We start from the raw sequence: 14,820 nt of genomic DNA on the forward strand, positions 1-14,820 counted from the left end.
TATCCTATCTCTCTAAGATCCATTTTAATATTGTCCGCCCACCTACGTCTTGGTCTTCCCAGTAACCTTTGCGAGTATTCATGATACGAATTAGCAAAGAAGGCTACTTCAACACGGACTGCACTTTCCAGCCTTGTTCCTCTTTGCGACCTACTGGATCAGTATGAAGAGCGTGGCGCTGTTTGGGCACCAGCTACTCCCAGTCTCGTCAGGACAGTTCGTGAGAATCATCTGTACATGAAGACTTATTTCTCCTCAACATTTCTTGGCTTATCTCGCTCTTTAACCGCAAATAGTTCAAAGACGAAAATAAGTACGGAAAAGAAAACAAGGTAAACTGCTTTCGCAACACTATAACTCCATGCAGCAATGCACTACGCGACAAGCTGACAGTCCATCATCTATAGACTAAATTCATCTTTCATGGAACCCTAAATGTAGTGCTGTTTTCACATCAGTCCTCCGCTGGACTATGACCTAAGCCTGATGAATCCACTGAACACCGGAATACATTATCCTCCCATCTACTCTATTTCTCCAAAGTTGTCTCTCCTTTTCAAATTTTCCGAATAGAATTTTGTAAGCAATTTTTATCCTTTTCATATGTGCTACATACTACAGACATGTAATCTTCTTTGACCTGGGCACATTGCTGATATTTTTGTGAACGCAAGAACGGTGAAGGTCTTCATAATGCAGTTTTATCCAAGCACATCTTCTTCCTTGCTTTCTATTTACACATATACACAGGTAATATGACTTTACATCAGCATAAGTCCAAGGTCAGCGTTCCTGGCTATAGATCCAGAGGTCCGGGTTCGATTCCCGGCGCTACCAGATATTTTTCTGAGAAGTAGTGGGTCTGGAACTTGGTCCACTCAGCCTAGTGGTGATAATTGAGGAGCTATTTCAAGGAAATAGCGGCTCCGATCTAGAACACCGAAATTATCGGCCGTGGGGATTCGCTGCGCTGACCACGCGACACCCTCTATCCGCAAAAGTTGGCACTAAACCTCGCCGACAAGCGGCGGTCGCTCGGTCGGTATAGTTCGCTTGCGGACTAAAAATCACGGAGTTTGTTTTGAGTTTGTAGTAATCGAAATTATAAAAGATAAGGTAAATTTGCCCCTGGGATCAATCAAGCATCAGACCGTGAAAACGTTTAGGGAAGTGGATGCACCAATACAAGCATTCTTAATTTGGCCTCTAGGTCGAGGTTAATAAGCAATTTCAGGTACCGGCTACTTTACCCCAAGAGAAAAGGCCTCCACCTCTCTTTCTAGGAAAAGACCTCCACCCCTATTTCTAGGAAAAACTTGGTGGGTCCCAAAGTCAGTCTGTACGCTCTGATGAACAGAAAATTACTTGCCCCTGCCGCAAATCTAACGTTGGTTATTCATCGCGTAGTCTAATGACCTACGCAACTGAATAAGCGTCGTTACACAATAACCAATCAATGGGCAGTATTATGAAAGTAGAATTTCAGGTTTTGAAAGCGATGAGAGTTGAGACCGCGGTCTTTTGAATTATACTACCGGGCAATAATGCCGCGGGATGCCACCGCTTCGGAGGAACATATCGCATCCATCGTCAGGTCGGTACGTCGATATCCACCTGCAATATTACACAGTGTCGCAACACAAAAAGTCACAATATTAATATTATTAAACGAATGCTCGCTCGTGGAAATGAAAGGAAGCCTTCGTGACCTATAACAATGTTGAATCCCCGAAGAAGGTAGCCCCTCTTCGGTCGAAACTTCGACAGCGGGACATTTAACATGTTTACTCTCACACAGTGGCGCCACTAATATAATACTTCTCCTGTCGGGATTCTAACTTGTGATTATATTGTAGCGTGTAGATCTGCTGCTATGAAACGACTGCTAGATGGACAGATATACCAAGGCAGTTTATAGGCAACGGCTCGGTAAACACGATCCCGTTGGTAGACAGAAGATTGGTAATAATGGAACCGTTAGACTACAAGACATGGAAGAGCTGTGATTTCTATGAGGTCCGTACCGATGCGTTATACCCAAGAGACGAGCTCTGGAGTCAGTTGATAGTTTTGAACGGGAGTCGGTGAAGTGAGAACTTGAGCCATAGTTCGAGCCGTTACCAGGAAATATCTAGTAAGAGACTGAGAACACTAGGCTGTGTGCTCTAGTGAACTGTAAAGTGTAGAAATAGCGATAGTGTTACAGTTATTTGTTTTTAAGACCTGCAAGTGGTCAATAAATCTATTCACCAATCCAAACCCCGTCTATAGTCACACATACTACGTGACAATATATTTCTCGGTTTCGTTAGATATATACAGTATTGATCATCATATCTATGACGCCATTTCTTGATTCATTAGTTATGTAATATACTCGTACAAGGTTTCATGTAAATTACATTATAAACTGTTCGGAAAATAACTTAAGAACATGTGCGGCTATGTAACAGTGGTTCATCTTTTATGAAATGCTGGCTGCTGTGCATTGCAAAGTGCAATCGTCACACTTAGAAAAAGCATAAGTGTCTGTCTAACCAAATTAACTACTTGAATGCTATAAACGAGATATGTCGATTTCAAACCGGTCATTCTTCCCCACATATATTCATGATAGTTGAAAATCCAGTTGAAATTTAATGGTGTATAATTTCCTTCTCAAATTCAACTTCAAATTTTTATTTTCTTTAATTCTTGTCATGCCTTTACCTCCTTGCCTAATTTCTTCATTAAAACAATGAATCTTTTTGCTGTGATAAGGGCAGTTGTTTGAAATGTTTGTGTGTAGACTGCATTACTATGCACATGCTCGGACTCATGAAGTTCCTGTGTATAAACTACAGAAATACGCACAGCCATTATCATGAAGCGTTTGCATTATTGCTAGTGGGGTGGGACTAAGTCCCTTGTACCGCGGCCACTTCTGGCCTATTGTACCAGCCGCAGAGGATAGGTGAGGGTGATTGTGGAACAGTTGGTGGAATGAAAATTGGCAGGGGAAACCGAAGTACTCGGAGAAAACCGGCCCCAGCGCCACTTCGTCCACCACAAATCCCACTTGACCAGACCAGGTATCGAACCCCTCATGAAGCGTTGTTGGGACACCACAAAATGTATCCCTCAGGAGTAATTATATCCTGGCGTTCCGGGATCGAGACATATGTGTTAGATGGTAGACTGACTAGGAAGTTTACTAGCGAAGTTTCTTCTTCCTTCGAGAGAATTGACTGAAGCCTGTTCCGCTTTATGATTGCAATAACCACATCTTATCGTTCTTGGAATATAGTGGATCTGGTTAATGAGATCAGCAGCCTGAGACCTGATCTCAAGCTCAACGGTTATACCCAAGGTTTCATTGACTCGGTCATTAATTCCAAGGGTAGCAGCCGTCTGAATAAAGAGCAGAAGCCTTTGGGCTCTGTGTACATCCCAGTACAGATCTGTGTACAGATCCAGTTTCCAAAACGTTGTGTTTTCTGGTTTCTAGAATACCGGATGATGGACAAAGCTGAAACCCCCGTTCCTTTGCTATGCAGCGACGCTCCGTAATAACTTAAACACGCATGCGGTCTCCAGCTTCTGGTAGCGACCACGCTGACGTTCGCACGCCACCAAGTGAACCTGTTATCCTTGCCCTAGGGCGCGTAGTTGAGCGGTAGCAACTCGTTTCAAACGTTTCAAAGTACTGAATTGTGTCTTTCTTTGTGAGATGAGGTTTTCACGCAACGATCTGGATTGTAGTCTTCTGGGTTACGCCACCGTGCGATCCAGTACATGGCTGCCAACGTTCTGGAGGAACCTCTTACCTCCGTCTACATGGTAAGATAGGGTTCTAGTGACGTTCTTTCGTCGTTTCTTGGAAGAGGCTGTCATACATCAGACTGTACAGCGTTGAATATTAGATGAAGGGTTAATAATGAATTGGAAAGCATCTGAAAGGAGACAGATATTATCCAAGCATTTTCCTGGAGGATAATAAAGAAAAAGGAAAAGTTATCTCTGTGAGAGGCTGTGGAAGCCCATACGGTAGTGAGACGTCGAGGCTCCCATATCTTCTAGACAATCGGCTCAGAGATGAAGGTGAGGTTGTCAGTCTTACGCACCGGCCGCCCTATATCCTCAGGAATATTCCTTGTACTCATTTCTGTTAGAGGCTGAATAGAGCCCAGGGTCATAGTGCGGCTGGAAGGATTAGGTCAATTGAAAAGATCCATTGACCTGGGATAATCGAACCCGAGACCTTCCAGCTTGTAGCATAATGCCTCAATCAACTATGCAACCGCGTGCCATATTTCCTTGGAGGGACTGAGGAAAAGTCTCGAAGAAATTAAACCGGAAAAACCATTGTCGTTGATAAGATTCGTAGTGAGCACTTCTTGAATAACTGCTCATGACATCCTGTTATTGAACTGCTCAGTTGTATCATACAGATGGACGGAGACGGAGTAGGCAGGGCTATGCAGCATCATAGCCCACAAAAATACAAAACCACAGCATAAATCGTATTGATGTTATTGCTGCTGTGTCTTTACACCATGAGGAAGTTGGCACTGTCAGATCTTCCAACCTGAAAATGGAGGCAGCAAATACCTCCGAAAGGTCAGAAACACTGCTCACATCCACATGGTGTGAGGATTTAAGAGAAAAATCTGCATAAAAAATGAACCATCGTGAAAGCCTTAAATCTGTAACGTAATCTTTTTTTGTGTGCCACGATAATTGTCAGGGTAAGGCTACTTGCTGGAGGCGCAGTTAAGATTACACCTGAGTGTCAGCAACCCGCCGGTTTCTGCCCACAGAATCTGAAACACTACGCCTACCGCGCACTTCCAACGTATCGCACATGACGTGGTTCAACGAGCGGTCAGCGTGGTTTCGACGTTACTGGACCGCGACCACGCGCAGGAGCTTTCTCTAGCAGCAGAGATCTCGCAACAAACATTACTTCATAAGTAACCTGCTCCTGTTCCGAAGGCTAGCACAGTAAGTAATTGCAAGTATGGGCCGCGCCATAGCTCAAGCAGTTAGTCGCTGGCTTCGACCGCGGCAGCCCGGGTTCGATCCCGGGCCTGCTCAAGTGTGATTTGTGGTGGACAAAGTGGCGCTGGGCGGATTTTCTCCGAGTACGTCGGTTTCCCCTGCCAATCTTCATTCCACCAATTGCTCCACAATCACCCTCACCTATTATCTGGGGCTGGTACAATAGGCCAGAAGTGGCTGCAGTACAAGGGAATTAGTCCCACCCCACTAACAATAAAAAAAACTGCAAGTGTTATGTTTTTGGACATTATCCATCGCCTTGTCTATAATTAAAAGCCGTTCTGTTCATTTTCAAATAACTTTTCCGAGACTGGAGTCTGTCTCCGTCCTCAGGTAAAACCTACTCAGTTGGGCCAGATAGGTAGAGCTAGTCCCTATCTTCGGACACTAATCAACTCAGTAGGTTTTACCTGAGGACCGGGACAGAATCCAGTCTCCGAAAAGTTGTGTTTTGAAAAATAAACAGGACGGTTTTTAAATATAGACAAGACGATGGATAATGTCCAAAAAAACATGATACTTATAGCAATGTACCATTGTCACAAACACATATATCTTAATAAGTAACTGAACGACTCTTAACGAAGTTAGTTTTCAAGCCATTTTGTAATTTCGACGCTTCCTGCGCTCAAGATGAAAGCAGGAATTTTCTCTAAAATATTAGTAAGCACTTACAAACTACACACAGCCATAAACAAGAAGAACATTCGAGATGATCCAGCATGAAAACCACAAACAAGTAAATGTAAAGTTGTCCCTGTGCTTAACTAATTAAGCGCTACGCCATTAAGGCCTATGGGGGGAGGGATGTATAGAAGACCGTCTTCTTGACCTCGACACTCACCCCCCGGGCGGGGGGTTCCTGTTGGAGAGGAGGCTGGGTGGGCCCCAAAACCGGTCTGGACGCTGTGGAGAAGAGAAAATTCCTGACCCTACCGCGACTCGAATTCCGAACCCTCGGTCATCCAGCCCGTAGCCAGTCTTGTGAGCACAACACTTCGTAGAGCATTGGTTAGAAACCGGTTTTTCTATATCCACTTCGTAGAGCGTTGGTTAAAAACCGGTTTTTCTATATTTTATGACCGCTGTCAAGCGTACATGATCCTGCTACACTGCATACAATATCACTTCTCTGGGCGTAAGACTTAAAACGTATTTTTTTTTAATGCCTGCTGGGCTCCAATTAAAATAACATAATTTTAGACTGATCTACTCGTATTATGCAATCATAAGAGAAATCCTGATCATAATAACCTCTGAAGATGCAATCAACCCAATGTCATTCAAGGTACAGCATACGCTACACAGACTGTTTTGTAAACGGTTGCCCGGGCTTCACAGCCAGGGGAAGGAAAGACATGATATATCATTACTTACTTACTTATGGAGCTGAGCCCTTCTTGAGGAGCCGCCAAATCTGCAGCTACTAAAAAATTTCCAGCATTTTATGGAACCAGAAGGTTCATTACCCTGTTCACAAGTGCCCTCCACAGGTCCATACCCAGAGTTAGATCAATCCAATCCATACCATCCCATCCTATCTCTCTAAGATCCATTTTAATATTGCCCACCCACTTACGCCTTGGTCCATTTTCGCAATAAGGTTATTTTTTACGGTGGGGCGTAGTTAGCCCAAAGCCCTACTCCTAAGCTGGATGACCACCCCTTGTCGGCTGTCCGCGACTGCTTATTCACTATATTTGCAGCTTCCCTCCATACCTGGAGGGCGTCTCCTCCATCCGCAACCTGAGGACGCGCCATGCCGTGGTGACAAGCGACCAACCTAACTTGGCAGTATATACTTGTAGTATAATATTAAAATTTAATTATGTATTGTATAACTGTGTTCTTCTTAGAGTATCACGAGATAAGTCGCAGTCCCTGTTCAGAATTGAACTTAACAGACTGAATCGTCAAGACATCTGGCAGGAGTCTTTGGACGAGGTTTCAGGAGCTCACAAAGACAACAGAGGGAACGAGCGGACATGTAGCCATGGCAACAGAAAGAGTCTAATCCACGGTAGCGACCCAGCACAGCCAGCACTCCACACAGCATGAGCAGACAGCCTTGCTGGATTACAGGAAGAATGAAATATTCGCGGATCAGCAACAACGTAATTTACCTTCATACGATTTCTAAATTATGGGTTAGATTATTAACAAATGCTTCACGTATGGATTTATTTAGTGGAGTTGTTAGTAGAGCGGATTATACAGCTTCGAAGAATGAATAATGGATTGGAAGGGATGAGGAAGGGAGCGGTGTTGGCCTAATCCGAGGTACTGCCACGACATTTTGCTGAGCATAGCGAGCAGGTACATGAAAACTTTCAGTCAGGACAGAGGCCTACAAGCAGAGGTGTGAAACTGGATACTCCAGAACAAGGAACTGGAGGGCTCTCTACTGAGTCTGGACGTCAAGGCCTCGTTGAGAGCAAGCGACGCGTCTTCCTCGAGCTGTATACATGAGAAACAATAGGGTAAGACGAATGGTTCTCAAGAAGCAAGCAATATATGAACTACTTTACTGGCAATTTAAAAAAGATTCTTGGAGAGTTTCAAGTGTCTGAAACCTTGCCACGTAAGTCCTCTACCGCTGCGCCGAATTAGTTCCAAATAGGTGCAACGGTGCGCAAATGCATAAGGAACAAACGGACACACGATCTTCTTTATATATATAAAACACTACTTGAGCTAATACGATATAACTAAACTAATTATGACTGTAGTTCTGTGTGGGCGTGAAACTTGGTCTTGCGCAGTAAGGCCAGAACCGGGTGCTGAGGATTATGTCTAACCCTAAAATGGATGGTATAATCAGAAGAGCGGGAAACTGCATACTCAGGAACTTCATAACTTCTACTTCTCGTCAGATATTTTTACAATAATCAAGTAAATTATAATAAGGGGGGGGGGAAATAGCATGCATGGGAGCGAATAGGGGGAGGATAATATTGAAATGGATCTTAGTGGCATAGGTTTGGGGTGTCAATTGGATTCCGCAGTTATCTTGTAACACAAGAGAGATACCTTGAGTTATATGAAGTGCAGGGACTTCCTTGACTAGCTGAGCTGACTCGGATCCGTGAACTTAATTAAGCGGAAATATCAGCAATCTAAGAATTCCCAAGTTCCTTGGAAATTCCGTTACAAGGTTTTACTATTCCAGAACTATGTCCACGTTGATAGAAAACCCAAAGAGCTTACTGTAATTTATACGGAAGGCAAACCCAAATTACGCAGGAGCACGCAAGGACGGCGTAGCACACTCGGGACAGTGACTAAGTGACGGGTTTCCGGCGATAGCGCCATGAGCGTTCAGACAGGCTGTTGCCTAATCAGTACCGGGGAATCCTTCCCCGACGTTGAAGCAACCAGGAGGTGAAGTTTCGATTCATCTCTATCCAATGAAAAGATTAAGAATATGTGGAGCTTTCCTCCTCTCACCCCATATGTTTTCATGGTGTGATGTTTAAGTAGGAACAGAACAACTTTACCTTTATTGCGCAGGTTCTTATACATGGCATTTCGCAGTAAGATAAGAAAAAACTCCTATCACATAGTAGGCTTTTCCCGAACATTATCTTCCAGATTCCAGCCGAAACCACGAGTTAAATTAAAAATGAACACTTAAAGCCGCCTATCAGCATCACTGTGTATATCTGCCAGTCTTGCACTCAGGTGACATCCCAGGTTCATTTAAACATTACGTATTGTATTCGCCTGGAATAATTAAACTAAATCACGGGACCGTCTCAGAAATTACAGCCTGTGGCCTTGCTGATGTTCGAAGCGGGAGCCTCCGGAAAACAATTCAGCAAGATCTCGAACCAATTTGTTGTGTATAAATTGGAATAGGTACTTCTTGTTTAGTTTCTTTGGGTGGGGTGAGACTGAGTCCGCTTGGTACGTCGGTCACTAAACGGCCTATTGTACCAGCCCCGGATGATAGGTGAGGGTGATTGTGCAGCAATTGGTGGAATGAGAATTGGCAGGGGAAACCGAAGTACTCGGAGAAAACCTGTCCCAGTGCCACTTTGTCCACCACAAATCCCATATGACCTGACTTGGGCTCGAACCCGGGCCGCCGCGGTGGAAAGCCTGCGACTAATCGCTTGAGCTGTGACACGGCCTTACAAAAGGGAGTAGGGAAATGGGTAAGAGAAAGCTGGGGAGTGGGACAGGAATGGCTATATTCTGTTCCTCTTCTCCTTCTCCGTGTAATAACAGTATTACTTAGCGGTCTGCACAACCAGTGCCTGTTTATGTTTCGCTTCTCTTCAACACTGGGCTTATACAGATATATGGGTTACGTAAATGCAAAATTATACTTTCAAGTTCTAAAAATTGCATTATTGGATCCAATTATATAAATTATTACAGTACAGTACAGTGTCTTCATAATTTTATTAGTCTCGTCCTTGAAATATAATTTATCTTCTAACTAGGTGGTGTACATTTCATAACTAACAAACAAACGAACTAACTAGCTGCATAGCGCTCAGCCCTTATTCTGAGCCCCCAAAAATTTTCTAAAATTTTATGGAACCCGAAGGTCCATTACCTCCTGTACATAATGTATAAAAGCGACAATATGACAGTGAGATGAGAGCACTGAAATTGCGTATAGCAGTATAAACCCATCATCTGTTTAATCCCTTCGTGTAAATATCCACAATTCTATTTTAAACGTCTGCCCTTTAACTGAATCATTATTACTGCCGGAAAGTCTTGCACTATCGTCTTCACGTGTTGGGACATGTGACTGTGTTGCACGACAGTGTCTAGACCTTCCATCACTAGCATACACCACACAACGTTAATTCCTAGTTTATTTCACGATGCCTTAACAACTGAAATGGTTCTATACCAGATAACCGAGCAACTTGGCTCAAACGTACTGCTTCTGACCTATATACCTATGCGAAAGCGCCAAGTTCGAATCTCGGCTGCGGCAACAAATATTCTGACTGAGGCTTTCAGTCATTTCTTTAGTTATTCCACGGTAACAGTACCTCAAATTACTCTACGAAAGTTTCCTTTCAAATTCTTTCCTATTCATCACTCAATAATCAACCTACTATTCGGCACTATAGGCCTATAGTCCCAGCCGTTGAGAGCGACGCGAGAAAAAACAGGTAATGAAATACAGCGAGACATAACAACCAACATTATAAGAATAATCACCAGATACGCACTCTACTTGCTATAGTATAGACCGTGTGACCATCTTCCGCGCTTTATTCAATGACGCTGACTTTATCTAGACCATAATTTTTCAACTCTTTACAAATCATGGGGTACTAAAACTGTCAAGGCTCACCATCGTTTTTAAAAGGGATTTTATAATAAAGAAGAGCAATAAGATTGTATTTAAAAGTTTAATAGCTTGGCATCAGTGTGCCAGGGGACATCAGAAGACCCTCCGTGTCACACTAGTGTGCCAGGGGACATCTGCAGACCCTTTCCGTCACACCAGTGTGCCAAGGCACATCTGCGGACACTTGGCGTCACATTAGTGTGCAGGGGACATCTGCAGATCCTTTGCGTCACACCAGTGTGCCAAGGCACATCTGCGGAAACCTCGCGTCACACCGGTTGAAATTCGCTGTTCTACACTATAAGCCCGTAGCGCCGGATGATAGGTTGACAGATGAATACCGTAATTAATTTTCTGGATATTTTCTGCTTTTCAAATTTTGATTAAGACAATGTTTCCGAGACTGGGATCTCTATGTGAAACGACGTTTTAATAAAAATAAATCCAAAGATTGGTAAAGTCCAGAAAACCAATCACTGTATTATGTTCGTAACGAAGTTTCAGATCCTGTGACTGATGAAGAGTGAATTTTGAAAGAAATGCTCATGGCCTAATCTAGATACTATCCCAGCATCCGGGCGGAGAGGTTGAAGAAACCTTCGAAAAGCTTCAGTCATGGCAGTTCATGTCTCAGCAGTCATTTGAACTGTACACTTCCTGAATACAAGTCTACACCGTTCCCTATATTGAAACTTATTGGGTTCACGTAACTCGCATTAGGAGATACCTAACGTGCAGAGGGTGGTCTTATGATGCACAGACACCCCCTCCTCCAATCCAGGATTTTGGAAACATCAGCAGAAGTGTAACACTTAAATCAGACTGAATCGTCAAGAAGAAGATGAACTAATGAAACTTATCACAGGGTGTTTAAAATTTTCATATTTATGTGCAAGTTTCTTATAGGAGTTTGAAGCGTGATTAAGAATGTGGAACGGAGTGTGAGCCGCAATTAACGTAAGATGTCCTTCGTAAGTGCATTGAAATTCCTGAATATGCAGCTGAGTCTGCGCAAGGAAGAATTTGTAATACAAAACTGTTTACAAATAAACACGGATTAAAGCGCTTACATTCTTATAATCACCCTGTGTAGCGTAAGTAAAACATTGTTTCAGAATTCTCTGTTACTTTTGTCCAGACCTTTGCGAAGCTAAACGTAGCTACCTATGTCTTGCAAAACAACAACAACAAACATGACGATTACATTGGACTAATATGGATGAGAACACAAGGGGACTTTCCGGTAATCAAGTGCAAATTTAATCCATACGGAGACTTCGTTTGCGTGAGGGGTCTCAAATTCAATCCTGGGAATCTTCAGGGGGCATTGTGTTTTATCCGTGACACTGTAACTGTATTGGAACCTAAAAGTATGGCTAAGATTGCTGACGCTCAAAGCGGTCGCGCGGTCTACCGCTTGCGGCCTTGGAAGATTTTACACAGGACGAAATATATTTAGAAAATAATTCCACAAGTTCAGTAGCTACTAATGAAGATTACCAGAAAATCAATCAGACACGCACTGTCTGTCTCCTATGATAAAGCTCTAGTCTTGTGTCCGGGAAGTGTGCGGTCAAGATATCGCTAGCAACACTGATTTTTCTGAGGTTTCTGATGGGTTTCTTCAGCCGCTTCAAGCAAATTCCTGTAGAGTATCATGATTAGTTTATGCCCACTACCTTCCCATATCCCTTATATTCCATTATTCTTCAATTATCTTAACGTTCGGTGCAATAAACTGACAATTTCATTAGGCAGACCATAAATAAACATCTTAAAGCTTAGCTCTGTCACGTGCATAAATGACAGTCACATAGAGAAATGCAGTACCAGACATCCAATTCCGATCGCTAGGCCTCAGAATATAGTGAGCACCAATCCTCCTCCTTATTCGGAGGACCCTGCTTCGAATCTAAACCCGGATACTGGTTCTGCTTACTAAAATATATCACACAGAAGTACTGGGTTTTTGGACTTTTCCATCGTCCGGAATTCTAGGTAACAGAGGACACGACGTTTCGGAAACTGGACCTGTTTCCGTCCTCAGATGAGAAAGGAAGACACCTACTCACTTGGGCCTCTTTTTTTTTCCCCCTTGGCACTACAGCCCCAGTGGGCCTAGGCCTACCTCCATGAACTCCGTTCACTTCGGTTTTTCTAGATCTTACACATAAGGTAGGACTCCTTGGGCGAGTGATCAGCTCGTCGCAAGGCCTCTACCTGTAGACAAACACAGAAAAACGCACACAAACATCCATGCCCTCAGTAGGATTCGAACCCACGATCCCGGTTTCCAAGCGAGCGAAGACAGAGCATGCCTTAGACCGCTCGGCTACCGTGACCGGCTAGTTGGGCCTCTTAGAAGCTCTTAGAAAGAGCTAATCTCAGTCACTTTCTAAAGGGCTCAACTGTGTATGTGTCTTCCTTTCTCACCTGAAGACGGAAACAGATCCAGTTTCCGAAACGTCGTGTCCTCTATTACCTAGAATTCCGGACGATGCGAAAAGTTAAAAAACCCAGTACTTCTGCGTGTCATCCACCATCGTCAGAACCCTTTAGAATCTACATGATATATCAGGATTTGCTCACCATTTCAAAGAAAGTGATAAAACATCACGCTCAAAGGGGCAACACAAGCACATCCTTAAACATCTTTACATTCTGGCGTTCATAATCACGTGGCATTCAAAGAATCATGAAAGTGAAGACCAACCCCGTTCCCATGTCGTTAATGCGCATGTCAAACAGACTGTAAACTGTGTTTATCCAGTTATTTGTGTACCGAACACTTACAGGTGTTTGCACGGCTGGCTCTGAACAACATCATACATACCTTCGGCACTTCTTCAGATTTAGAAAATATAAAATATATCACAGTTCCTGAAGGCACATTAATCTTGAGCAAATGTTCAGGTAGTTGCGCTGAAATGGTGTTATTCACCTATACACCATTCTGTTGTCTCAGTATGAATAAAACACACCACAAACTAAGTATAAAACAGTGAAGCTGTGTAAAGGCGTAAGAGAGCTAGTCACTGCGTCCAGTCTGCACCAGCCTCAGGACACTGAATGGAACACTCGCCCTGCCAGTCGGACAGCACGCTGGCGGGACAGACCTCGCGAGGTATGAAGCATCGACGGCTTCAGTGGCACACAGCATTCAGTACGCTATTGCCCTGTCTTTCCCCTACCATCAGCGGCGCAGCATTTGTTTCTCAAGCAAGAAATAATAGGAGATACCTATAATATAAACCTGACCATTTTTACTCACGTCATAGAAGATCGCAAAAAAAAAAAAAAATCTGTCATTGCACACGGCGAAGTAATAATACAACTACACAGGTAGTTTGCAAGGTTACAGTTCAGCATCGTGCGGTCAGACACAATGCTAAGCATTGGAAAATTTTGCCAGAATTACGTCACCAATTATTTTGAAGCAAGCAACTTTGACGGGGGTGGGGGAGTGAGTTAACAGATATACGATCAGCCCTGCAATAGCAGTGGATAGAAAACATGTTATTAGGATATGAAATCAGTAACTATACAATGGGTCGAAAATGTTCATTCAAATCTGTTTTCAATGCCCGTAAAACATACAAGAATTCACATGGGAAACCTAAACAAATTCTAGAAGCTTATGGACCTCTGGGATGGAAAGTACAGCCCGTTCGGTGTTGATGTAACCCTTCTCGTGAACATGGAGGCAGCACTTCAGTTGAAACGTAGATTGTTATCTAAGAAGCTCTACACGGCGTCACATCCCAGAAGACTATAATCTTAGTACTTACATCCATAAGCAGCTCCAATCTCAATTTGGCAAATTACACGCCTGAATTTTTTCACTGGAAGTGCCGAAGTGAGTGTATATACAAATTGAATGCATAAGTCTTAATTAAAACAAGGGAGACTTCACCAATAAGAACAAGTTGAACGGTACAGGTAGCACGCATAAGGGAAATGAGAAAACCTAAATATACAAAATATTTCTTGAAAATGTTATACTTGGAGAGACTGACAATTATATCTTCTCTTTTATTAAGCCCAACGGTTCATTACCATGCACACAAGAGCCGGTCACTGAACACCATCGTGAGTCACTCGAATCAAGTCCACATACCCGCCATCTTATTTCTGTTTGACCAATTTTGGTGCCTTCCTCCCGTCGCGTGTGCGAGGGTAACGATAAATGCTTAGACTACAGGTACCGTAAGTTCCAAAGGGAAGAAGGACCTCTAGAAAGACCTGAGAGCAGATGGAATACATTTTTTATTGCTAGTGGGTTGGGACTAAGTCCCTTGTACTGCGGCCACTTCAGGCCTATTGTAACAGCCCCATGATAGGTGAGTGTGACTGTGGAGCAATTGGTGGAATGAAGATTGGCAGGGGAAACCGAAGTACTCGGAGAAAACCTGCCCCAGGGCCACGATGTCCACCAAAAATCCCACTTGATCAGACCATGG

At 43.4% G+C, this 14,820-nt stretch overlaps 1 protein-coding gene across 3 annotated transcripts in view; it reads right to left on the bottom strand.

Moving 5' to 3' along the window:
- LOC111870947 (ABC transporter G family member 23) overlaps positions 1–13,568 on the bottom strand; it is a 43,731-nt gene extending 30,163 nt beyond the window's left edge. For 2 of the 3 annotated variants that reach the window (XM_023863620.2, XM_023863621.2), the window contains exon 1: positions 13,194–13,568. The gene's annotated coding sequence lies outside the window, so the exon portion shown is untranslated. The remainder of the gene's footprint in view (positions 1–13,193) is intronic. The other variant, XM_023863619.2, reaches the window with a different exon arrangement.
- Positions 13,569–14,820: the final 1,252 nt, after the last annotated feature.

This window comes from Cryptotermes secundus, unplaced genomic scaffold (assembly GCF_002891405.2).
Source record: "Cryptotermes secundus unplaced genomic scaffold, Csec_1.0 scaffold1044, whole genome shotgun sequence".
Taxonomy (NCBI): Eukaryota; Metazoa; Arthropoda; class Insecta; order Blattodea; family Kalotermitidae; genus Cryptotermes; species Cryptotermes secundus.